The sequence below is a fragment of the Lagenorhynchus albirostris genome, chromosome 13 (assembly GCF_949774975.1).
Source record: "Lagenorhynchus albirostris chromosome 13, mLagAlb1.1, whole genome shotgun sequence".
In the NCBI taxonomy this organism is placed as follows: domain Eukaryota; kingdom Metazoa; phylum Chordata; class Mammalia; order Artiodactyla; family Delphinidae; genus Lagenorhynchus; species Lagenorhynchus albirostris.
In genome coordinates, this window is record NC_083107.1 from 77,252,483 (window position 1) to 77,277,120 (window position 24,638).

The window sequence follows — 24,638 nt, forward strand, 5'->3', positions numbered from 1 at the left end:
CCCAGCTGTGTTTTTAGCTCCCTGCCTTTGACACAATCTCTGATAGCAAGAGAGAGAATCCTGGTCTATGTCTGAATCAACCTGTCTGCTTGCTCACTGATATATTTCCTGCAAAGAAAAGAAGCTATTTGTGAAGAAAAGGGAAATCTGGTTGTCCAAGGAATTCAAGGCTGGGTCCTAAACTGTAATCCATGAAACCTATGTTTTATTTTCATGGCTGTGGCCAGGACTCAGCTGATACCTTGAACAAGTTCCCCCAAGCTTTCATTTCCCCGGCTATAAAATGCATATAGTCAGAAGTGACCCCTACTTAACTGTTTGTGATGCTGCACAGATGACTTGGCTATGCCTATAAAATGCTCTCAGCCTTTGCTCAAAGGCCCTCTTACACGTGTCATTACTTTGTTTGTGGTGATTTTGGAGATGGTGTGAGCTTTGCAGGGTGACGTTGAGTCCCCTAGACGGGCTGACTCATTTGGTCAAAGGTGCCAAAAGTTGATGCAATCAGCAATTTCTGGATTTACCTGGTCAGTTAAAGATAGAGATCAACTGACCTATGGAAGAGTATCAAACGGTTTGGACTTAGAAGAGAATGGAAGTCATATATCCTTGCAAATCAGAGAAGTAAAAGAGAATGAAAGCAGAAATAAGTTTATAATGCAAATAATTAAAATCACTTTTAAAATTTGCTAGCTGGGTTAACCAGGCACTGTGCTAGGTACTCATTCATTGTCTGAACATTCATTATCTCACTCATGTGTCTATCTGGCACCCAGTAGACAGTAAGTATCAGTTGCATAAACAATCCTTTACGGTAAGTCCTGTCATCCCCCCGCCCCATGTTATATACGTGAGAAACAAGGAAGAGGGAAGTTCTGCCCAAAGTCATGGTACCATAAGTGGAGGAGAAGAGAGCAGATTTAAACCTGACCTCACTGCAAAACTCCTGCATGGCCCTCGTGCCTCCCTGCCTCCAGGTGTCCATTTTCTTTCCCTATTATCACTCTGTATTTCACCTCTGTGCTCCCTTTCAGTTTCTGAACTATGTAATTTTTCTCCATTCTTGACCATCATTTGACACTATTTTTCCAGACCCTGAGAATTTATTGTTCCTTCTCATTTTTGGGGGGATGGGTGGATGGTGTTGTTTATAACATTTTACGCATCTTAGAAGTCAGTATCTGTATCATCCAGATATGCCACACGTGAGGGCTCCACTTCATTTGGAATGTTCCTTGCATTTGAAAGCAGGACTATTCTCAAGTAACTGACAGGAACCTAATCAGGTCCTTGACATTCATATGGGAGAAGACTCGAGACATTTTGCTGCTTTGTTAATAGAAGTTTATAAATGGTTGGGAAAATCTCTAAAGAAATGGACTGAATGTTTCATTCCTTCAACTGGCATTTATTATGCGTCAATTTTTTTATGTATCAGGAGCTCTTTGAGGTGCTGGAAAGATACAAAGACCAATAAGACAGAGATTCTGGATGCAGAGTTTATAGTCTAGCCTGGAGACACATACAGCCTACATTCATTATTTGTGGATTCTGTATTTGTGAATTTCCCGACTCGCTGATCTCAAAATCACTACTCTTGGTACATCTGTGTCATTTGCCAACATGCACCAAGCAGCGAAAGTTTGAGTCACCAAGGAGCGTGTTCCTAGCTGAGGTTGACTAAGGCAAAGTTCTGCCTTCTTATTTCAACTCTCATACTGTAAACAAGTGCTCTTTTTGTGGTCTATGTAGTACCATGTTTTTCACATTTTTTGTGCTTTTTGTTGGTAATTTCATGGTCTAAAATGGTCCCCAAGCAGAGCGCTCTAGTGCTGTCTAGTGTTCCTAAGTGTGAGGCTGTGATGTGCCTTACAGAGAAAATATGTGTGTTAGACAAGCTTCATTCAAGCATGAGTTACAGTGCTGCTGGCTGTGAGTTCAATGAATGAATCAACAGTATATATTAAATAGATGTTTTTAAGCAGAAACACACGTAAAACAAGGTTATATACCGATGAGTTGATGAAAATGTTATCACCAGAAGCTCACAGGAACCTAACCTTGAATTTCCCCTAGGAGCAATGGTTCAGTATTTGCTAGGTCAGAGTTTGTGGTGACTTCATAGAACATAGTTACTGGGAATAACAGAAATCAACCACATATAAATTTATCAGATCCACACAGCCTTATGAGTGATATGATAAAGGTATGAATGCAATACCATGAGAGCCAGCAAGAAAGAACATTTGACTTGGCCTTGGAGAGTTGAAGGAGGCATTATAGAGGGGTTGCTTTAGAGCCAGGATTGTAAAACTGAATAGAAACTCAGTGAATGAACCAGGATGGAAGGTCATTTAAGGCAGAGGAGAACCACGTGCAAAGAAAGGGAGGTCTGAAAGAGCCTAACACACTCAGTGATTTAAAAAGTGACGAATTCAACTGTGTTAAGTCATAGGCTCCAATTCAGCCACAGGCAAGGATGTTCAGCCATTACCAAGTTTCTCTACATAGTTTGGGCTGTGACGTTTTGCAACAAGGAAGTGTGCAGTGTGTCAGCCATGAAAATTGGCCCAATATTCATCATCAAATCTACTATGCGCCCTCTGAAGTCTAGGCCACGTTTCTGTAGAAACCTTTAGTTACATAAAGGAACCCTGGCCTGTAATTGGCAAGAAAACCCACCAGCTTTGGAAGCCATTATAGTAATGCCAAAGGGAAAGCACTATATAATTCCCGGGGAACCAAGTGAAGTGGGAGGGCAAATAAAGACTCCTTCCTGTGGAGTAGCAAGCAGTGAGAACTGTAGGGGTTCAGCCTCCACTCGAAGTCCTCATCTATGAATCAACCCACCAACCACCAAGTCTGAAATGAGCACTTACTGTATGGCCAGCATTATTCAAGGCACTAGGAGGCAACACACACACACACACACACACACACACACACACACACACGCACACAACTATTCTTTCTTTCACAGCTACAAAGAGTTGACGTCAGCCCTCACATCAACCTTCTGAGGTAAGTTTTATTATTATAATTTTAGAGATGAGAAAACTGAAACTCTAAAGGCCTAAGTAACTTGAGTTCACACAGCTAGTGAGTGACAGAATCAGAATTTATGCTCAGCTTTGACTCCAAATAAAATGGGGGTTTTATCTGTGTCTCAGATAAGGTCCTTGTCCTCAAGAAACTTGCATATGTGATGAATTGAGGAGTAAGTGGCTCAGATTGTCAACTTTATAGGAATTCAGAAGAAAGAAGTGTGAGCCTATGCTCCACCACTGTCTTGAAGGCATCATTAGCATTGGAACCAGTGGTCTTCAGTAGCTGGAGATGGAGGAGGGAGACATCCGAGGTACGTATATATTTATACACATGAGCAAAGGTTCAGAAGCAGAAATGTCTTTCGAAGGAAGAAGAGGAGCTATGCTGCGAAAGGGAAATCTAATTTGTCCAGGGATTTAGAAGGAATGTTCCACCTGTCCTAGGATCTCAGTGGATGGAGAGGAGCCCTGGATGGGATCAGCCCTTGTTGTTTTGTCTCCAGAGGGGATGCCCATCATTTGCAACCTTATTGTTCATTCAGTAAATATTACTGTGTACCAGTTTGTGCCAAGTATCATTCTCAGCACTGCAGATGCTTCAGAGAATGTGTTTCCAAATGTGAAGGAGCGGAACCTGGTGCATGGAGAGCGGCGCTCAGCCCCTGGTTCATGATGGTAGTTCTCTCCTGATCATTCTCACTGCTGCCTCCTTTTCTTCCTCCAGCCCCCTACCAGTCTCTTTATTTGTGGCTCCAGTCAAGGCTGTCTGGGCCCCGGGAGCTCCCAGGGTCAAGTGCAGCCTTCTCAGGCTGCTGTTCAGGGGCTCTATTCTCAGCCTCACTTTGTCCAGCCCTTGGTACTGTGACCACACCGGACCTCTTCCCACCTGAGCGCCTCCTTTGTCCCTCTACCTGGAGTGCCCTTGACCCCATTTCCTGCCTACTGAAGTCTTATCATCCCTCAAGGTTCAGCTTAAAAGGATCTGAACCCAATTTTCCCCAATCACAATGAACTCCTTCTTGTCCTGAGCCCACAGAGCAAATACCTCTATCTTAGCCTGTTTCCTATTCTGCCTTGTCATAAACTGGGCTGGCAACCAGTCTGTCTACTCCTCAGGCCAGGGACATGTGTCCTGATTCCATCGTTTAGCACTGTGCCTGACACTTTGTCCAAGCTCAAGACATCTCTTTAAAACAATAAATACATGACAAGGATGTCCTTGAAATTAGAACAGTTGGGTTTAAATTTAGTTTAATTAAGACATTAAGGTTCATTTTAAAAAATGTATATTGTGAATAAAAACCACTGAAATTTAGTCTCAACCTACTTGCCCCCTCATTGACAGTTTAATTTCACTGTCATCTTTATCATGTATGGTGGTGTAGCAAGAAGGATTTTTCCACAGAGCCACCCAAAGTAAAAATGGATCGTCTTTGCGGGGATTCACAACAGGGTCTAGTCCAGGTACCGGCACCTTGATTGACACAAATAAAAAATGGGGACGTGTTCATTCTGACCCGAAAGACCCCTACCCATTGGGAGACTGTTTCATTCTAACTAGACCGTGCCCTCCTGGCCCTTGTCTGAATTCTTGCCAAAACTCAGAGCATGAGCTGTGCTGAGCAGCTCATGGAAGCTCTTCAGACTGATTGTCAGAGTCTGGAGGAGGCTGGGATGGCATCAAGTCCTGCAGGGGACCCTGGAACTCAGAAAGTAAAAGGACTTGGCCAAGGTCTCCTGAAGCTTTCTGCACTCCAGGACCTGGGCGCCTTATGTTGCAACCCGCACATTCCTGCAGCAACTGACACAGCCCCCAGCATATGGCTTGGCCCATTGTAGGGGTTTGATAAAGTTTCATGATTGACTGGGAAAGGAAGCAGGAGAGGCCTGGGCCTGCAGAAGGGCCCCCTCAACAGGAGCTCTGACTCACAACCTGTTTGGCACTGCGCAGCCCTCTCTGGTTTCCTGAATCTCTCTCTCTAATGGCAGATGTTTTAAAACAATGATCATGACAATGACACTGTAATCCCCTACTTTCCCTTGCATCATAGAATTTTTTTCAAGTGTTTTTGCAGACTTGCTCTTAAGGGTAATTACATTTTTTGGACTAAGTATTTGCAAAAACTTTTTTTGGTGGTCCCATCAGATAACGGCGGCCCTCAGGGCTGGGAATCTGTTAATAGTACGTGCGGGGAGGACAGGGCAGAAAGCTGGGATCAGGCGTCAGACTAATTAGGGAGTGGGGTGGAGTTTGGGACGGCTTGACTGGGTGCATGAGCAGTAATGTGAGCGCGGGTGTGTGTCCAGGGGTGGATCAAAGGGCCTTTCTCCCGTCTTTTTTTTTTTTTTTAGAGGAAGAGTGGGTACGGAGGGATTCCGTGTGTAGAAGCAGCAGGGGCACATCCGGGCTTCCTCCTGGAGGGCAAAGCCAGCGGCCAAAGCCTAGAAAAGGGCAGGGGTTTCTGCGTACGGAGATGGTCTGCGCAAGGGATCTGGCGCGGGTCTGCGGACCCTGCCTGGAGACGGCGGGGGTGGGGCTCCCCGGGGGCCGGGGCGGGGCGGCCGCAGCCGGCGCGGCTGGAGGCGGGGCTGGAGGCGGGGCGGGGCGAGGCGGGGCGGGGCGGGGCTGCGGGGCCGTCTCGCAGGCTGCGGCGGCCGCGGGAGAGGCGTCCACGGCGGTGGCGGCTGGGGCAGCGGCAGACTGGCGGCCGAGCAGGGCGGCGGCGGCACGGGGTGAGCGGGGCGCGGGCCCGGCGGGGACGCGGCGGGGAGCGCGGCCGGGGGCCTGCAGGGAAGCGGGCTCGGGAGGCGCCTGGCGAGCACTGCCATCCTTCCCCAGCTCCGGACGCAGCCTTCGGGGGAGGGCGGGAGGGAGAGCCGAGGACCCAGTCCCTTAGTCCTTCTCCAGAGATCGCCGTCCAGATGTCCGACTAGGCGCCCCACTGCCCCTTCTCCCGAGGACAGCCTCCTGCTTGTGTTCCAGGTCACCTCCCTCGCCCCTCAGCCACTCAACCTCCTGCCCCAACCCCCAACGCCAGGTATCTTCAGCTCCAAAGCCATTCTTCCAGGAGACCCCCGACTCTGCTTCCCCATGCCCACCACCAGAGGCCTGGCTCCCCAGCACTCTCTACAGCCCCAGAGGCCGAGATGACCCCCGTCCCTAGGGCCTGCACACCTGGATTCTAATGCTGCCACCTGCCAGGGACTCTTCCTAGCCAGCCAGCCAGCTGCTGTGCACCGCACCCAGGCCTCCTTGCCATCACTCTCCTCCATCTCAGAATCCCAGTCTGAAGAAAGGGACATGACGGATCCTGAGCTTTGGGAACAATTTGACCCACTTCCCAAAAGGCTGATTCCGGGCCAGCCCGGCTGTTTGGTGGAGACACCTGTCTTGCCTGCCAGCCGAAGGACCGACCGGTCTCTGGCAAGACAGGCCAGCGGGTCCCTGGGTCCTCCTCCAAGCTGTCCTGACTTGCTGACGAGTGACCCCAGAGACCAGGACCAAGAGCTTTGTCATTTAAGACCTCCAGGTCTCTTTGCTGACCCCACCCCCAGTTCCCCAGAATTCCGCCCCTGCTGGTGGGAGTGCAGGGTCCACCATCCTGGCCCTGGCCTCCCCTCCCATGCCCTTGTTTCCCGGCTGCCTGCTCCCGGGGGAACCCAGGGCAGAGTAGTGGAGCTGGGATTCAGGGCCTCGGTCTCCCCCCCAGCCCTCTGGCCTTCCTTCCTTTCCCTGTTAGAAACTTTTCCCCTCTTTTGCTGGTCACCATCACTCCGGTTGGGCCTGGGCCATCTGCACAGTGCTGTGTCCCCAGGGCACAGAAAGCTGGGCTGGGACCACGGCTGGGACGTGTGCTGGGCCAGCACGAGGAGGGTGGCTGCTAGCCAGGTCGGGCTGGGCGTCTGGGCCCGGGGGCCAGAGCTTTAGGGTGGGTCGTTGGCTTTCACTGAGCCCCAAAGGGGGTCCGAGGGCTTGCTTTGCTGTGAAGAGAGAGGGCAGAGCAGGGGCTGTTTTTCCTGCCTGCTTCTGTCTTGTGTTGCTATGGTGACAGTTTTGCCTCTCTTCCTCCTTCTGACTCTTCTGGGAGCTGGTTTTTATTGGTCTGTTGTTCTGTCTTTTATGGCTCTAATTTCTCCTTTCTATTTGCTCTGAAATAAGCAGTCATAAACATGGGCGCTGGGCCCAGGCTGGGGGCTGGCAGAACTTCACCTCTTCCTGGCCCCAGGCTCCTGTGAGAGGAGAGTTGGGGAAAGAGGTGGGGACAGACCTGGCCACACTCCCTCCTGCCCCCAGCTCTGGGAGGGCGGCAGAGGCATCACAGTCTCAGGCACACAGTGGGTAGCCCGCTGCCTCGGTGCTAATAATAGACCCAAGTGTGATGCAGAAGCCCGCTAATGTTGATTTCCTTTCATCTTCAAGGCAGCTCTGTGGGGTAGGGGCCGTCCCCACTCTGCAGATGACAAAACTAAGCTCAAAGTGAGCTATTTCCCTCAGGTCACTCTGCTTTTAGCACATCGTCCGTGCTGAGATTTTGTTGAATGGATGGAAAAGTGATGGAGCTGGCGTGCAAAAGCCCAGCTCGCTGCCTGGCCACCCCGAGGGCTTCCAGGTCCTGCTCCCAGAGGACCAACAGAGCTCCCCCAAACCCATGTGCTGGGAGACTCATTGAAGGGTTTTCCCCCGTTTCCCCACTGGACTCCCATGGAGGCCACTGCCAGAGAGCGGCCTGTCAGGTCCCTCGCGCACCTTTGACCCCACTGTTGGGGACTCAAGTTGGGAGGAGAGTCAAGGCACTTGTGACTTCCTGTTTTTGCTCAGCACCCAGAAGCGTTCAGTTTGCTTTTACTCTCAGGGCTTAGATGCAGCCGGGTGAGCCGGGGACACTGAGAACCCAGGAGACCTTCCCAAGTCAGCCCTGGGCGAGGAGTTCAGAGCTGTCCGGCCCTGGGTCACCGGCGGTCAGCTGTCAGTGACACCCTCCAGAGAAGCTGCCCCCCTTTTCCCTTTTATTTTTCCCTTCACTACACACTCTTTTCTTTCCCATCCCTCCCCTTTCTCCCTTCACATTGCCAGTGCTCTAGGCCTGTTAGTAATGAGCTGGAAAAGCACCGTGGTAGCATGAAAAAACCAGGGAGTCAGCAGCCTCATTGTCAAATTCCAGCCCTGGGGCAGTCAGTTCACTCACATGGGCCTCAGTTTCAACCTTTCAAATGGGGTTGATAGCATCTGTCTGAATGGTTACATTTGCTTGTTTTTGTAGGATTGAATGGAGTACAGGGATTGCTTTACAAAGTTGAAAGCCTGAAGGGCGCATAATGTTCTTCTCCTGTTGGGAGGTGTTGGTGTTAAAGAGACCCCAGACCACCGCCCAGAGATTAAGAACTGATTTAGGAATAATTAAGCTATAAAATCTCAGGAGTGGAGGCATGCTCTAGTCATCTTGTCCAGAGTTGATGCTGAATCAATCCATTTCTTTCTTTATGCACCTTCCATTAACTGAGCATCTACTCTGTACCAAATACACTTTGGGGAACTGGGGATTTAAAAAACATGAACACTATTCCTGCTTTCAAAGAATGTAGTCTGGGGGTAAAGACAGTCATGAAAAGAGATCCTTATGACACCTTCGAAGAAGTGGTGTGATCGGGGAAAAAGGCAGGGAGATGTGAAGCCCAGAGATGGTGACTTGACTAGCCACCCACCCCTTTATGGTTGAATCAGGCAGCCTGTACTTTGCGGCTGAAATACAGCTCTCTTAGCACCGCCCACCTGGCAAGCCCTCGGTCAGGCCCTCGCAGCGATGGATGGGTGATGACTCCCGAGCCCCTCAGTTCTGTGAGCAGTGTCGGGGGAGAGAGGCATGTGGCAGGAGCCAGCCCTGCCTTCCTTGCTGAGTCTTTTTTTTTTTTTTTTTTTTTTTTAATTTATTGGCTGCGTCGGGTCTTCGTTGCTGCTCACGGGCTTTCTCTAGTTGCAGCAAGCAGGGGCTGCTCTTCATTGCAGTGCGCGGGCTTCTCATTGAAGTGGCTTCTCTGGTTGCAGAGCACAGGCTCTAGGCGCAGGGGCTTCAGTAGTTGTGGCGTGCGGGCTCTAGAGCACAGGCTCAGTAGTTGTGGTGCGCGGGCTTAGTTGCTCCGCAGCACGTGGGATCTTCCCGGACCAGAGCTCGTACCCATGACCCCTGCATTGGCATGTGGGTTCCCATCCACTGCGCCACCAGGGAAGCCCCCTTGCTGAGTCTTCACTCATCCACTCATAGTAGCCTCTGGCTCCTATTTCATCTTGGTCAAAATCCTTTCGCAAAGGCTACATGAATTACCTGACAAGGCAACATGGTGTTTGGGAAGAAAGCGGACTTTGGGAACCAGCCATGAGCTCAAACTGTACTACTACTGTGTCCTAAGTGTGGGATCCTGAGGGAGTATCTAACCTGTCTGAGCCTCAGTTCTTGTACCTGTAAAATGGCAATAATGAGACTTGCCTTCTAGGAAGTGAATGATCTTATGTATTTATAGGGTCTGGCATGGGGCCCACTTCACACTTGCTGTTATTTAGTTATACTGATTAGGAAAGAGTTCTCAGTTACTGGGCCTCTGGGTCCTCTTAGAACCATGGTGGGGCGCTCTTTGGACTAATTCTGGCCTTCAGAGATCCATTCATTATCTGGGAAGGTTAAAGATTGCCCACGCTCAGGTTCTAAGCACTGCTGGTTCATCTTTGAGTTATCTCTCACCAGATAAAACAGTGTTCTACAACATGACGATACTGCAAATCAGCAACACTTTGATTTCCTCAAAGGGGAACAAATTTGAAATGGCAACAAACAGGCTGAGTTTCAAAAACATGTTACTCTGAGAATACTTTAATTTGATGTAATCCCACTTGCTTATTTTTGCTTTTGTTTTCTTTGCTTTTGGTGTCAAATCCAAAAAAATCATTGCCAAGACCTACATCAAGGAGATTACCACCTGCGTCTTCTTCTAGAAGTTTTATGGTTTTAGGTCTTGCATTCAGTCTATGTTTTGAGTTACTTTTTGTGTATGGTGTAAGATAGTGGCCCAGTTTGGTTCTTTTGCACGTGGCTGTTGTTTTCCCAACACCATTTATTGAAGAGACTGACCTTTCCCCATTGCATGTTCTGGCTCCTCTGTCAGACAATACTTTAACATGAATGCTTCACATTTTTTATTCTGGGCATGTTTAGCTTCCTGTTCTTTTTTTAAGTTACCCTATCTATGGATAGACATTTTCTCAAACCATCACTGCAACTCTGTGACATTGGTATTATCATGCCCTTTTGACAGTAAAGGAAACTGGGAAAGGTCCCTTGCACAGAGTCTGGCGGCTAGCAAGTGGCAGGGCCAGAATTTAAAACTGGGCCCGACTTGCTCTTCATGCTGGCGTACACAGCCTTGTCGTCTCCTTGGCTGGCACGTCAGTGATTTAAAATAATTGCGTTTGGAGTATGCAAGCAGATTCTAACGGCGGTGGAACCGGTCAGGGCTGTGACTCGGACCCACAGTAAATATTTAGAGACTTTATTAGGGTTTTGTTCTCAGCACAGCATGAACGAGGCTTTCGGCAGTTGACTGAGGCTTGGTTCCTAGAAGTGGTGAAGAGAAGAGGAGTTTGGCGTGTCCTAGTTCAGAAAACATGTTTGGTGATGCTCAAAGTAGCTTCCTTTGCCCAAGAATGGGTTGCTAGTTTGTCGCTGAAATAAATTCAATTGATCTTAGAACTGAACGTATGAACGGAAAGCATGACAGGTGCACCCCAGGGATCTAGGAACAGAAGCAAGAAGGTCAGAAAATGTGGGTCAGTGGCCCTACAGATGCAGGGGTGGTTGGGATTCCGTCTGTCAGTGTAAGTCATGTCTAGGAAGATGGAGGTAGAAAAGCGATTACAGAATGGCTCACTCCTAGCCTTTCCTGGGTAATTTAGAAGCCGAATTTCCCTGGTCTGAGAACCCATTGTCCTGAAAACAGTGCCATGTTTGCCAGCAACACGCTTACCTGGTCCAGCTTAGCTCTGCAGACAGATCCGTTTCTATTGGCAGTTATCTCAGGGCCTGAGTCTGGTGTCCGCTTACTTAATGACTTCATTGAATGAAACTGGGGATATGGGGATATATGTATACGTATAGCTGATTCACTTTGTTATACAGCAGAAACTAACACACCACTGTAAAGCAATTATACTCCACTAAAGATGTTAAAAAAATAAATAAACTGGGGAAATGGGATGCCCCCAAAGAGCTGAATTGCAGTTTTATGATGGATCAAGCATAAAAATAAGATCATTCACTCATTTGCTTAGCAAATGTGTACGGGACAGGCTCCTGCCTTGTGCTGAGCTAGATGGAACGCAGTGATCGAGATGGCTTTGTCCCTGGCCTCAGATAGCTCTCACTCCAGGCAGGAAACACACACCTAAAATGGAGCTTGGAGAGTGTCGGAGAGAGCGGGGAGGAAGGGGGAAGTCATTGTTTCACCTCTTACGGCAACACCGCCCCCTCCCTCCCCATGGGTGTTGTCTGTGGTGCACCTGAATCGCACCTGACACGTTGCAGGGAGAGGAAGCCTGAAAGAGAAAAGTACAAGCCTGGACGGCGAAAAGCAGGCTCTGCTCTCAGCCCTGTCCTCGCTGCCTGCGTGGAGGAGGAGGGGCAGGCACGGTGGTCCCCCCACCGCCCCGGTTTTAGGTACCCACGGTCAACTTCGGTCTGAAAATATTAAGTGGAAAATTCCAAAAATAAACAACTCAACAGTTCTTTCTCTGTTTTTTGCGGTACGCGGGCCTCTCACTGTTGTGGCTTCTCCCGTTGCGGAGCGCAGGCTCAGCGGCCGCGGCTCACGGGCCCAGCCGCTCCGCAGCATGTGGGATCCTCCCGGACCGGGGCACGAACCCGCGTCCCCTTCATCGGCAGGCGGACTCTCAACCACTGCACCACCAGGGAAGCCCAACTCATCAGTTTTAAATTGTGCACCGTTCTGAGGAGCGTGATGAAATCGAGCACCTTCCCGCTCCGTCCCCCCTGGGATGTGAATCATCCCTTTGTCCAGCGCACCCCTCCTGTGAGTCACTTAGTACCCATCTTGGTTATCAGATAGACTGTGGCCGTATCACGTTGCTTGGGTTCAAGGAACCGTTGTTTTACTTAATAATGGGCAAGAGTAGCGATGCTGGCAATTCGGATGCGCCGAAGAGAAGCAGTAAAGTGCTTCCTTTCAGTGAAAAGGTGAGAATTCTCAACATAATAAAGAAAGAAAAAAATCTTTGCTGAGGTTGGTAAGATCTAGAGTAAGAAATTCATGCTGGTTTTGCTGTCACACCTCATACGGCAAAAGTCACGGCTACATAAGGAGTGTTTAGTGAAGATGGAAAAGACATTAAGTTTATATAATAAGATACTTTGAGAGAGAGGCCACATTTACATAACTTTTATTACAGCATATTGTTATAATGGGTCTATTTTTTATTAGTTACTGGTGTTATCTCTGTGCCTAATTTATAAAGTAACCTTCATCATAGGCATGTGTGTATAGGAAAAACCATAGTACATGTAAGGTTCAGTACTATCTGTAGTTTCCACTGGCGGTCTTGGAACATATTCCCTGAGGATAAGAGGAGACCACTGTACTTCACTTTCACTGTAGGTAATACGGGAAGGTTGGATTTGGTAACTTAGAAGCGTGCTTCCAACACCTAGCAGATGATTCTAATAAACCCTTGGGCTTCTGTCCCAAAGTGACAGGTGAAGAAGCAAAACCTGGCCGCCTTAGTCAGCAAGGTTTCAGAGACAGAGCTGGGATGGGGAGAGCCGAGGGTGTTTTCAAAAAACAGAGAAACCTTGCGCCCCCTCGTAGAAAGGGAGCCAAGTCTGATTGAGCATCCGAATAAATAGTTGAAAGTCAAGGCTATCGACAAAAGGGAGAGCCAGGAGGGATGCAGGAGCTCAGCAGCGGTGGGAAGGACCGTCACCAGCTCACTCCCACGTTCCAGGATCTCCACCGCCTGGGATGTGGAGGGTTGACCTCAGAGATGCTTTGGTCACTGCAGAATGCCCTTCTGTTTTAAGTTAATGTCTGTTTTAAAAAATCATTTGGTTTGATGATTTCCGGGTTTTAGAATAAATTAAAATGCATAATCGTTTTAGGACCGTGAGGAACAGTGCCAGACACACAACTATCTCAACACACCGTCAAGCTGTCTCATTCCCAGTGGCATCCAAACTCAGGCTCTTCCAGTAGCAACGGTGAGGCCGGATGCCTGGCACCTGGAGTAGAGAGACAGAGAAAACCCACTCGAGGCAGCCTGGGCTTTCGCAAGTTACGCCATCTCTTTGAGTCTTGTGTTTCCTTGTGTAAAATGTGGGTGGCAGCAAAACCTTCTGAATAATGAGCATTTAATATCCACTTTTAGCAATCCCCTAAAGAGCTTTAAAAAACAGATATTCCCATTCTGTGGATGGGGAAACTGAGGTCCACAGGTGTTAAGAAACTTGCATAATGTCACATCATGAGGAAGGTTGCATAGCTGGCACCTGAAACCGCGTGTGCTTTCAAAGCGTGGCCTCTCCTTACCACCCACCCTAGGAAGGAGAGGATGCCAACGCTTTGAGGTCCAGAGAGGTGACATGTGCACCTAGAAGTTCCGTGAGACCATCCCAGGGCTGCAGGGTGAGTGCATCTGAAGCCCACAGACCTGGCTGGAACCCTGGCTTTTCCCTTGGGCAGATGTCTTAGGCTTACTGAGTTTTCTGATTTTTGAACTGAAGTTAATAATATTTGTGACCCAGGAATATTGCAAAGAATACAGGCATACCTCATTTTGCTGCACTTCACAGATATTGCGTTTTTTTACAAATTGAAAGTTTGTGGCAAGCCTCAGTCGATCAAGTCTGAGCCACTTTTCCAACAGAATTTGCTCACTTCATGTCTCCGTGTCACATGTTGGTAATTCTGGCAATATTTCAAGCTCTTTCATTTTTATTAGATTTGTTTTGGTCATCTGTGATCAATGATCTTTGATGTGACTGCTATAACTTGCTGAAGGCTCAGATGGTGGTTAGCATTTTTTAGCAATAAAATTTAAATTTTAAAAATTAAGGTGTGTACATTTTTAGACACAGTGCTCTTGCACACTTAATAGTCTACAGTTTAGTGTAAACATAACTTTTATATGCACTGGGAAACCAATTCATGTGACTCGCTTTATTGCGGTGATCTGAAAACGAACCCACGTGATCTCCGAGGTGTGCCCGTAAATGAATTAAACATTGTCAGTCTCCCTTTCTGCCTGATCTTTTAAGAAAACTGTTTGAAAAGTTCTCGATCTACTTCCTTGAGGCTCCTTTTTATTTGTTGTTTTAAGTTGGAAACAACAGGGAACTTCTTTCTCTGACAGACACATTCCGGAATTGCCCCGACAAAGCCCCCCAAATCCACTCTTCTGGACCTATACTTCTAGCTCGTCAGCCTTCATTTTAAACTTGAAATGCACCTGGCCGTGTTGCTTACTGGAGTGTAATAAGGATAAGAATTCCAGTCGGCATCCAGCATTGCACCTACTGTATGATCCGTCTCCCATCCTGTCTTTCCTATATTTTGTAAATGCACGTGTATGTTTTTTTTCCCCTGAACTGTTGAGGTTTGAAACCTGCGCCCTTGAGTACCTTCAGAAGTAATCAATGGAGCCGTAAGCTGTTTTCTGACATTCCCTTGTTTGCAATTCCAAAATCCAAAATGCTCTGAAAATGCAGTGGTTGTTTTTTTTTCATATCTCATCTGGAGGCAAAAGCTGGCCTGATGGTACCTGGGACTATTTTTAGTTTGTATTTATCCCACTCAGGATGAACAAGTTTTTCATCAGAAGGATGAGTGCTCCAGACTGGGGGTACATATAACATGCTATTATCTGTACTCTATTACCTTTCTAAAATCTGAAAAAATTCTGAATTTGGAAGCACATCTGAGCAAGGAGTTTCAAAGAAGCATTTGTGAATCTCCCTTTCTAAAAGCCCAAAGGAACTCACAGCACCCCTGGGATTGGGGCGTTGGGGAGGCACCAGAGGGACCCTCCAATGTCTACCTGATACCAAATGCTGTGGTGACATGATTCATCGTGTACTCACCAGAAGCCTTCACGGCCAATTTTCTATTTCCTCAATTTAAATAATAGGAAATAAATGAGCAGGCTTGGCACAAAAACAAAACAAAAACAACAATAACAAAACCTTTTAAAAGCGTGGGTTCCAAAGTTTCATTGGGACAAAGTAGTTTTTAAAAAATTCCATAGAACTAAAATAAGCTGGGAATTTTTGATCTAGCGTGGCTTATAATCGAGTTTCACAACTGGCCTTTGGGGGGAAGATAGAAGGGAATTTTTAAATCCTACTCATCATTTTAGCCTTGGGAGGAGGAAGCAGGGCTTGGAGAGCGAGCAGGAGGAAGTAAAAAGGCCCGAGTAGGAGTGAGAAGGTCTTGGTTCTTATCTTGGGTCTGTTCTTGACTTGTTGAGTGATTTGGGCATGTTGCCTCCCTTCTCTGGGCTCTAGGAACTCCGTTTTGAAGTCATTTAATTCTTTCTGTCTCTCTCTGGAGTCTAGGAGTAGAGGCTGGGGCCCCCAAAGCGAGTGAAAAGCACTGAGCTGCCCCCCTGGCTGCATTCTCGCAGCGTCCATCCATCTGGCCTCCAGCCAGACTGGAGGGAGGTGAACAGCTTCCTCGTGCTCTTCGTTGGTCTCCCCCAGGTCTTTCCTTTCTCCTGCTCTCACAGCACGACCCTCTGACACTGTAGGCTGGTTTGTGTGGGATTCACTTTGTCCCCAGCACCTCCCCTGATGCCCAGGGAGGGCTCACGGGATGTTTAACCGAGCACTGCAGGTGAAACTGCCCCGCTGGTGATGGCCAGCGCCGAGGGTTGCACTGGGGCTAAGGTCAAGGCCATGCTAGGCACTGCTGAGGGGGTGTTGGGAAGGAGAGTGGCAGTTCCCAGTTGCAGAGCACAGGACCAGTGCAAGTTCTGCCCATGGAGATGGAATAGGTCCCCGCAATGGCCTGTGTGGGCGAGGGGTTGGCATGTAGCGCATTTAGGTAAAGGGCGTTGGGGACTCATCTACCTCCCTCTCATTTTCTCCCTCCCTCCCTCCCTTCCTTCCTTCCTCCCTCCCTTCCTTCCTTCCTTCCTTCCTTCCTTCCTTCCTTCCTTCCTTCCTTCCTCCTGCCCTCCCTCTCTCTCTCTCTCTCTCTCTCTCTCTCTCTCTTTCTTTCTCTTTGGAATTTACTCTTAACCTATCATAATTCTGACTTTTGCCGGGTTGAAAGTTTCTGGAGAATCTAACGAGGTTTAAAAAGTTGGTGATTCTGTCTGTCTCAGAGCCCCTGCCCTGCCCACCCAGGAGATGCTCACTTAGCAGTAACCCACGATAGGAACCGGGCCCCTGACCTTGGATGGGGGTTTGCACGATGGAGAAATGACCTTGACTTTTAGGGTCCTGAAGCCCTTCAGTTCGCACAGACTGTGGGATCCACCGGGCAGCTGTAAATCTGGTTGACACCAGGGCACACTGAGAGGAGGGCACCTCTGGGGGGTGGCTCGTCCTTATAAATTAGCGAGGCCTGGCCTCCTGTGTGTGCGCGTGTGAGTGTGAGTGTATGCCTGCTATGTGGGTGCGTGAGCGTGCACGATGTGTGGTGTGTGCGCGGCATAGGTTGTGTATGTGTGAGCAGGTGTGAGTGCGTGGATTCCCGGGTCCTTACAGATCCTGGGAGGCGCTACCAAGGCCTGGGCCTGGCGTTGTCCGGTCGCGGCTCCCTGCAGCCCGACCCGCGGCCTCTGTGTAGCTCCAAATGGAACTGACCACCTAGTGGCTGGCTCCCTAGGGCCTGAAGGACCTTTAATCTTTCAGAGACCAGTGACCACCGACAAAGGCAATTCGGAGGTTAACTGGCAGGAAACAACTAAATTATGTTTTCTTAGGGAGAAATATCTAATCCTTCTGCTTTGGAAACCCAGAACCCTGTCAAAGCTGATTTTATACATATTTGAAAAGACACAAGTCATTTGAGCATGAGACTTTAAAGGTAAAGATAAACAAGAGAAAAGCCTAATATGGGTTTTAAAAAATAAAGGACTAGGGATACGGTCAGTTTCATTTGACAGCCGGGTGGAGGAAGGTAGGAAAGGATTATGAAAGCGAAAAGGAATGGAAGGAGAAAGAGAAACACAGAAGAGAAACTGTTTGAGCTGCCTTCGCCCTGTGACAGGCGCCGGGCCCGTCTCCTCGTCCGGACTCTTCCAGGCCAAACCCAGGCCAGGCTTAGCAGAGTCGGGAGGCTGGAGGGGAGGGAAGCGGATGCATAGAAGAAGGGGGCTGAGGATCCTTGCACGGTTTGCTTACTAAGCTCCCGAGATCAAGAAGACCTCTCGGGGTGGTGGACAGCACCCTGTCCAGGGAGTCCCCTGGGAGCTGAGGTCTCTCACCGACCCACCTAACCTTCTGTAATCCTGTCCCTCTCTGCGCCTCAGTTTCTTGGCCTGCAGTTGCTGTGGCCGAGAGCTCTCTTGTCCGTGTGTGCAAATCGGGGGCTTCCTCCCACGTAACTGGGGGCGAGCGTGCAAGTTCCTGCTGGTGGGGATGAAATACTCTGTGCATCTCCCCTATTGTTTTCTCCTTTTAAACCACCTGTGTGTGAAGTCCCCTTTCACGCTGTCCACTCAGTAATCTGCTAGTAAGGCTCTGGGTTGTACAGATATATCTGTTCCACCTCAAATTCAGGAAATGATTTGAGTAGCTCCTATCAGCTAAAATAGCAACAGTGTGCTCGCGATTTCGTAGTATGTGCGCTTGAGTTGTTTTTTTCTACATAGTTATTTCCAGGTTACCCAGTACCGACATGGCCCCTAATTTTTCAAAGTACACCACATTTTCAGTTGTGTTCATGACACTGAATTGTGATCTGCAGCGTGCCTTTAATACCTATCAGTTCTCTTTTGCTAGTCTGTTTGTACACATCCCTCACCCTACAGACAACCTTGCAAGGTAGATATATTTCTTTCTCTTTTGCAGATAAAGACTGAAGCTAAGACAGTTTTAAAAACTTGCTTTAAGGACATAGGATTGAAAATGGGGCACCAGGATTTTGAGTCAAGTCTGTCTGGCTCTCAAAGCCCTACAGTTTCCCACACCACATAGTTCCCACTGCTTCCAGGCCACAGTTTTATTTTTTTTAGGAAAATCAAATCTTTTTTTTTTTCCTGCCATGGTTCTACTTAAGCCTCAGAAAATGCAATCATAGCTGGAGTTCTTCGCCTCCTTGCAGAGTGGAGTCCCATGGTTCTCCCTCCCATAATGTAAACTTCATGCAAATAATATATTCCACGTAACACACTTTTGCCATGCACTCCTCAAGTGCCACACACTGTTCTAGAAACTTTCATGTTTCATTGAATGGGAGATGTTGTGGACTTTATTTTATAGAGGTCAAAACTAAGTCTCAGGGCTTCCCTGGTGGCGCAGTGGTTGAGAGTCCGCCTGCCGATGCAGGGGACACGGGTTCGTGCCCCGGTCCGGGAAGATCTCACATGCCGCGGAGCAGCTGGGCCCGTGAGCCATGGCTGCTGAGCCTGCACGTCCGGAGCCTGTGCTCCGCAACGAGAGAGGCCACAGCAGTGAGAGGCCCGCGTACCGCAAAAAAAAAAAAAAAAAACAACTAAGTCTCAGAGAGATGTAATTTTTTACCTGAAGACCGCACATGGAAGGTTGTGGCTTGCTTTGTGAATTAACAATTCAGAATATGGTTCTTTCGGGGGCTTGGGATTTCACCTTTGGCTGAGGACCGAAGCACCCCTTGTTGAATCATGAAATGGAGTCCAACTGACCCACCCAGCTCTCAGCCTCATTGTCTCTGTCTGCTGCGGTCAGAACCCGATCTGGTGGTTGTGGAGAAAGGCATGGTTCCTCTTGTATTTTCCCATCTTGCATCAGCCTGTACCATCCTTGGCTTATTTGAGCTGGCCCCAGCTCCTGTTCTAGTTCCACGGCTCATCACAGACTTACCAATGTTATGCATTAGCTTCATATTACAGAAGAGACCGCGGTAATGCGATTTACCCAGGATCACACACGAGCTATGCATGCTCTTTCCAAGATGCTCTTTCCTTACCAAGACAGATTCCCTGAGATTTACTTCTGGTGTTACATTCTCCTGGAAACCTCCCCCAACTCCCCATCAGATTCATCCGTCCATCCATTCTTTCGTCCAACCATCCATCATCCAGCCACTTATTCAACAAATATTTATGGAGCACCCACAATGAGTCACTTCTCTGGGTCAGTATCTGGAGAGTCAGCAGTGAACCAAACAGACAAACGCCCTGCCCCCGTGGAGGTTATAATCTATCAGGGAAAGATGACCATAGACATATAAGCAAGTAAAATGGAGATGATGTTAGACATCACATGTCGATGAAGGAAGATGAGGCAGAGATGGGTGTACAGAGTGAGGGGTGTGGGGACAGGGTCTGGGGGGAAAGAGTTGCTCCTTTAGGTTGGGTGGTCAGGGAAGTCCTCAGAGAGGATGACAGTGGGGGGAAGGCCTGCAGGGAGTGAGAGGGTGAACCACACAGCTCGCTGGGGGAAACGTGTTCCAGGCGGAGAGTCGGCAAGTGGAAAACCTCAAAACCTGGCCCGGGGAGAGCAGCACGGAGGCCAGGGCTGTGGTTGAGTGGACAGGTGGCAGGTGGGGAGGTCGGGGACACAGCCAAGGGCTGGCCAGGGACTTCAGTGCTCTCCTGCTGCCCCTTCTGACTGAGAACCTTTGCTGTATGTCTGCAGCCTCCTTTTCCACTGGTCTGTCCTCACACTGGCCTGTGCACCCTGGAGGGAATGCCTCACATACCCTTAGTTTTCACATGCCCAGCACCTCGCGCCAGGCCTGGAGTAGCAGGAGAGTGCAGCATTTATGATAACTCTGCTCCTTATTTTTTTCTTTTTCTTTTTATTTCAGTTTAAAACTTCTTTTATTGAAGTATAGTTTATTTGCAATGTTATGTTATTTTCTGCTATACAGCAAAGTGATTCAATTATACATATATACATTCTTTTTTAATATATTCTTTTCCATTTTCTTTTTTTTTTTAAGCCAAGAATGTTAATGAGGGGCTTCCCTGGTGGCGCAGTGGTTGAGAGTCCGCCTGCCGATGCAGGGGACGCGGGTTCGTGCCCCGGCCGGGGAGGATCCCACATGCCGCGGAGCAGCTGCGCCCGTGAGCCATGGCTGCTGGGCCTGCATGTCCGGAGCTTGTGCTCCGCAACGGGAGAGGCCGCGGCAGTGAGAGGCCCGCGTACCGGGAAAAAAAAAAAAAAAAAGAATGTTAATGAAAGTTTGTGATTCTTTTGATAACACGGGGAGTTTGAAGGCATGCCACTTCTAAACTCCAATTAGCAAGTTCCTTTTTGGACAACCTTCAAAGGGTTGCTAGGGAAAGAATGAGGGGCCAGTAAAAAGCTGGAAGTGGAAGCTGTGGCGAGGAGGGTGTTAAGTGGAGGAAGAGGGCTTCACCAGAAAGCCCGGGATTAGGGGGGCTGCCAGGACCCCTGCTGGGGACCAGTGTTTACAAAGAGTGACCAAGGCTGGAGCAAGGAGCTCTCGGGAAACCCTCAGAGTGTGTCGGGAGTCCAGCCAGGACTTTCCACTCACCACTTTGCTGACTCAGAGGGACCTGGAAGGCCTTGTCTCTAGAGACCTTTCAGGAAAGAAAAGAGCATTCTCCCTGCTGGGGAGTTTCCCTCACAGAGCTGAATACTGGTCTCAGAGGACTGGGCTTCTTCTGAGGCAGGGAAAGAACCTAGGAAATGCAGATCAGCTAAAACGGGGTGAGAAGAGGGCTGAGCAGACACACTTGACCTCCGTGTGACTCGTCAAGGTCAGGGACCTCCTCTGGCTGTCAGCTCCCACCTTCACGTCTGCTCCCAATCCCAATCCTGCATCCTCAGGACAAATGGAGGCTCACACCTTCTGTCCCAACTCAGAGCAGTTGGTCCAAGTAGCTCAGTAGGGTCGGAGCCCTGGGGGAAGGGGTAGCGATTAGTGGATATTGAGGCTGGAAAACATTCGGAAGCCATTAGGGCATTTCAACGAGGCAGTGATGAAACTGGGTTCCCAGCCAGAGGTATGTGTGTGTCAGAGTGTGTATGACATAGTTATAAAATGATGGAGTGTCCATCATGGAGAGATGGGGAGGGAAGCGATTCCTTTTCCACTGGTGTGTCAGGTGATGGGTTGGTTTAAAAATTAAAAAAAAGAAAAAGCAAAGATTTGTCTTGCCATTATTCAACAACTCTCTTGACAATGGGCTGTGCACAGGTACCGAGCTGGATGCTTGTATAGACACAGCAGATCAACGCAGCCCTTATGAAAACCCATACTTCAGAGCACATGGGATAAGATCCCTTGAATGACCTGGCTGCAAATGCATGTTGCAAAGATTTAAAGGTGGGGAAATAAAAAGTCACAGTACCTGATTTTTAAAGGATGGAGAGTTACTTCTGTACCTGCCAATGATCTGTGTAAAGCAAGTGACAGTCTCTCTGGACCTTCGTCTCCTCACCCACCAATAGACTTGATCTTCAGTCCTCCCAGGGATATTAGAACACAACAAGCTTTGTCAACAAGTAAAAAGCTCTGTACGACTTGCAAGGTGTTGCTTACATGGCCGTGAGGGTTTCTGTTAGCAATGTGGTACCTACCGGTGAGAGGTTTGGATGAAGTCTAACATTCATTCACAACTTAATTTTTCTAAACTTTGCTTCTCCTGGTATGTCTCTGACTGCCTGTTTGGGCTTTCTTCCAGCTTTCAGAATTGTTTTTCCTGATTTTTTTATTAGTGTCTGGTTTCTGCAGTTCAGTGCAATGCTTTAAAAATGTATACGTGTACGTGTTTACCTAAACACTATGGGGCCGATGGTTTTCTTCGGCTGATATTACACTAATGGAAGAAAAAGGCCAGGATAGTTGCTCAGGATATGAAAGGCCTTGGGTGCTGTATGAAAACAGCATCTGTGGGTAAGATAGGAGGAGGGTGTCAGAAGTTGGCCTTGCATGGGTCAGGGTGGGAAACCGGCAGTGTGAATTACCATGAAAAAGCATGCAGGGTACCAGCTCTGTCAGACCCCCCCCACCCCACAAAAAATAGCTGTTGAAAATTGAGCTGTCTCGTGAAAAGATCAGCTGCTGCAGAATGTAGAATGCTTTCCTTATATGTCAACAAGCTGGGACAGAGCTTTGAGCCAGCCTGAAATGTGTCTAAATAAATGATTAAGGTGACTCACTCATTCGCATTGAAAGGAGCTTTTTTAAAAAGTGAAAGTAAGAGGGAAAGAAGGGAATAAAGCAGAGGCAAAGAACAATAGGATTTGAATTTAAAACAATAGGAACGAGAAAATTGAATTAGTCACTTATGTCAGATCCTGTGAGCCTCTGTCCTGAATGTATACCTCCCCATAAAGGTTTTAAGGTCAGGGTCTCTTTATGTTTGAATTTCCTGGTGAAATAACACACCATTCCCTGGGCAGGTTCCAGGCCTGTGATGGGCATTCTGGGGATATTTGTCACGTAGCTGCTGCAGAGCTACACTGTCCAGCTCAGGAAGCCCTCCTACAGCCAGGGAACGGCCTCTCAGCCACCGGCAGAAGGTCTGAGGCTAGGATCCCTGTCAGTTCAACGGAGATGGAAGCCCTGCCCTTCAGTTCTGCATTTATTTTATTAAGTGTCTCAAGTACTTTTGCTACATCATCCCTGATACCAGGAACTGACCCAGAGACCAATGAAATCTTTATGATTGGCTAGTGTTTGAATTGATCTGTAGTTTGCAAAAAAAAAAAGAGAGAGATTTTTTACACTAAAGATGAGCCAGTCCTGTTTTTAATTATAATCAGGTGTGATAAAGTATATAGTTTTGTTTCCATGGCTTTCATCTCTTTGCTGTTTGATTCTGGACCATCACTTAACCGCCCTTAGGTCTTCGGGACCTTAGTCATGGAATGGATGTGATTCCTTCTTTGCTGACCTCAACATAATATCTGTGAATATGAAATGACTTAATATGGCATCAGGTGGTGTATTAGTCAGTTTTGCCGCAGTAAGAAATAACCCCCAAATTTCAGTGGTTGGTAGCAATAAGTCTCTCACTTATGTCACATGTCAGGGGCTACTGGTTGGCTTCATGGTACTGCCCCACATTTCTTTTTTTTTTTTTTTTTTTTTTTTTGCGGTACGCGGGCCTCTAGCTGTTGTGGCCTCTCTGGTTGCGGAGCACAGGCTCTGGATGTGCAGGCTCAGCAGCCATGGCTCACGGGCCCAGCCACTCCACAGCATGTGGGATCTTCCCGGACCGGGGCATGAACCCGTGTCCCCTGCATCTTCAGGCAGACTCTCAACCACTGTGCCACCAGGGAAGCCCCCCACATTTCTTATTCTGAGACCTGGGCTGAAGGGGCAGCTGCTTCTTGGAAAGTGTCCTCCTCATGACAGGGAAGAGAGTGACCGAGGTGGCAGAAACTTGAGCTGCTTCTTGAAACTTCTGCTTTATTCTACTCACATTCCATTTGCTAAACAGGGCCAATGGCCAAGTCCTATATCAATTGTGACCGCCTGCCACGGGAGGGGAGGAGGTACATACAAGTCACATGGCAGCCAGAAATATATTCTTGTTACAACCCATATACTGTAAACATGTTAAACAGGATGTGAATGTTCTTAGTAAAATAATATTTGATGGCCTAGTAGGAACTGAGCTCATATCTGATGTTGATATTAAAGTCAACTAGACTACACTGCACCAGCCAACATTCAATTACATTCGAACGTAGCTTCTCCAGGATGGAAGGAATTTGGGGTCATTTGCCTACGCTAGGGGTAAAACCTAGCAGTGTACCTGGCAAATAGTAGGTATTGGATCCATGCTGGCTGTTCTGAGTAACTCCATGAGGTCACAGCTACTCCAGTGCTCTGGGAGCCCAAGAGTCAAATAGAATTAAGGTTTCCAGTCTGTTTAAGATGGGAACATTTGACAAAGCATGTATTTTAACTGTATGCTAGATAAACAGGTTTATCAATTAGTTCTTAAATCCAAATATAATTACATTTCTGAAGCCTTTTTGCCCCTCACACTGGAACTCATATCATGACATCAAAGAACTCTCAGGGTGCAAATGTAACTCAGGGTCCCCAGTATTGTTGATGATCACCGTACTTGTGAGGGACAGTAATAACCGCACTTTTGACTGTTGTTGTGTCTCTCTTTGGAGCTTTCCAAAACATTTTATTTTGTTGTTGTTATTGTACCTTCCTGTCTTGCTGGGAGCAATGGTAGTCTCTTAAATTTAAAGAAACAAAAACCAAGGCACGAAAATGTGAGGGCAGGGCCAGAGGCCAAGCAGGAGGCGTGGACCACCACTCCTCCCCTCCACAGCTGTGTGACCTTGAGCTAGTTACTCAGCCTCTCTGTGCCTCGTTCACATCTGCAAAATACGGATGGTAATAACTCCATCTTCCTCCTGGAGGTGCTGTGACAATTTAATGGGGTGA

The 24,638-nt window shown here is 48.1% G+C and overlaps 1 protein-coding gene across 4 annotated transcripts in view; it reads left to right on the forward strand.

Moving 5' to 3' along the window:
- Window positions 1–5,699: 5,699 nt before the first annotated feature.
- CYRIA (CYFIP related Rac1 interactor A) overlaps window positions 5,700–24,638 on the forward strand; it is a 108,574-nt gene continuing 89,635 nt past the window's right edge. For all 4 annotated transcript variants that reach the window (XM_060169543.1, XM_060169545.1, XM_060169542.1 and 1 more), the window contains exon 1: window positions 5,700–5,780. The gene's annotated coding sequence lies outside the window, so the exon portion shown is untranslated. The remainder of the gene's footprint in view (window positions 5,781–24,638) is intronic.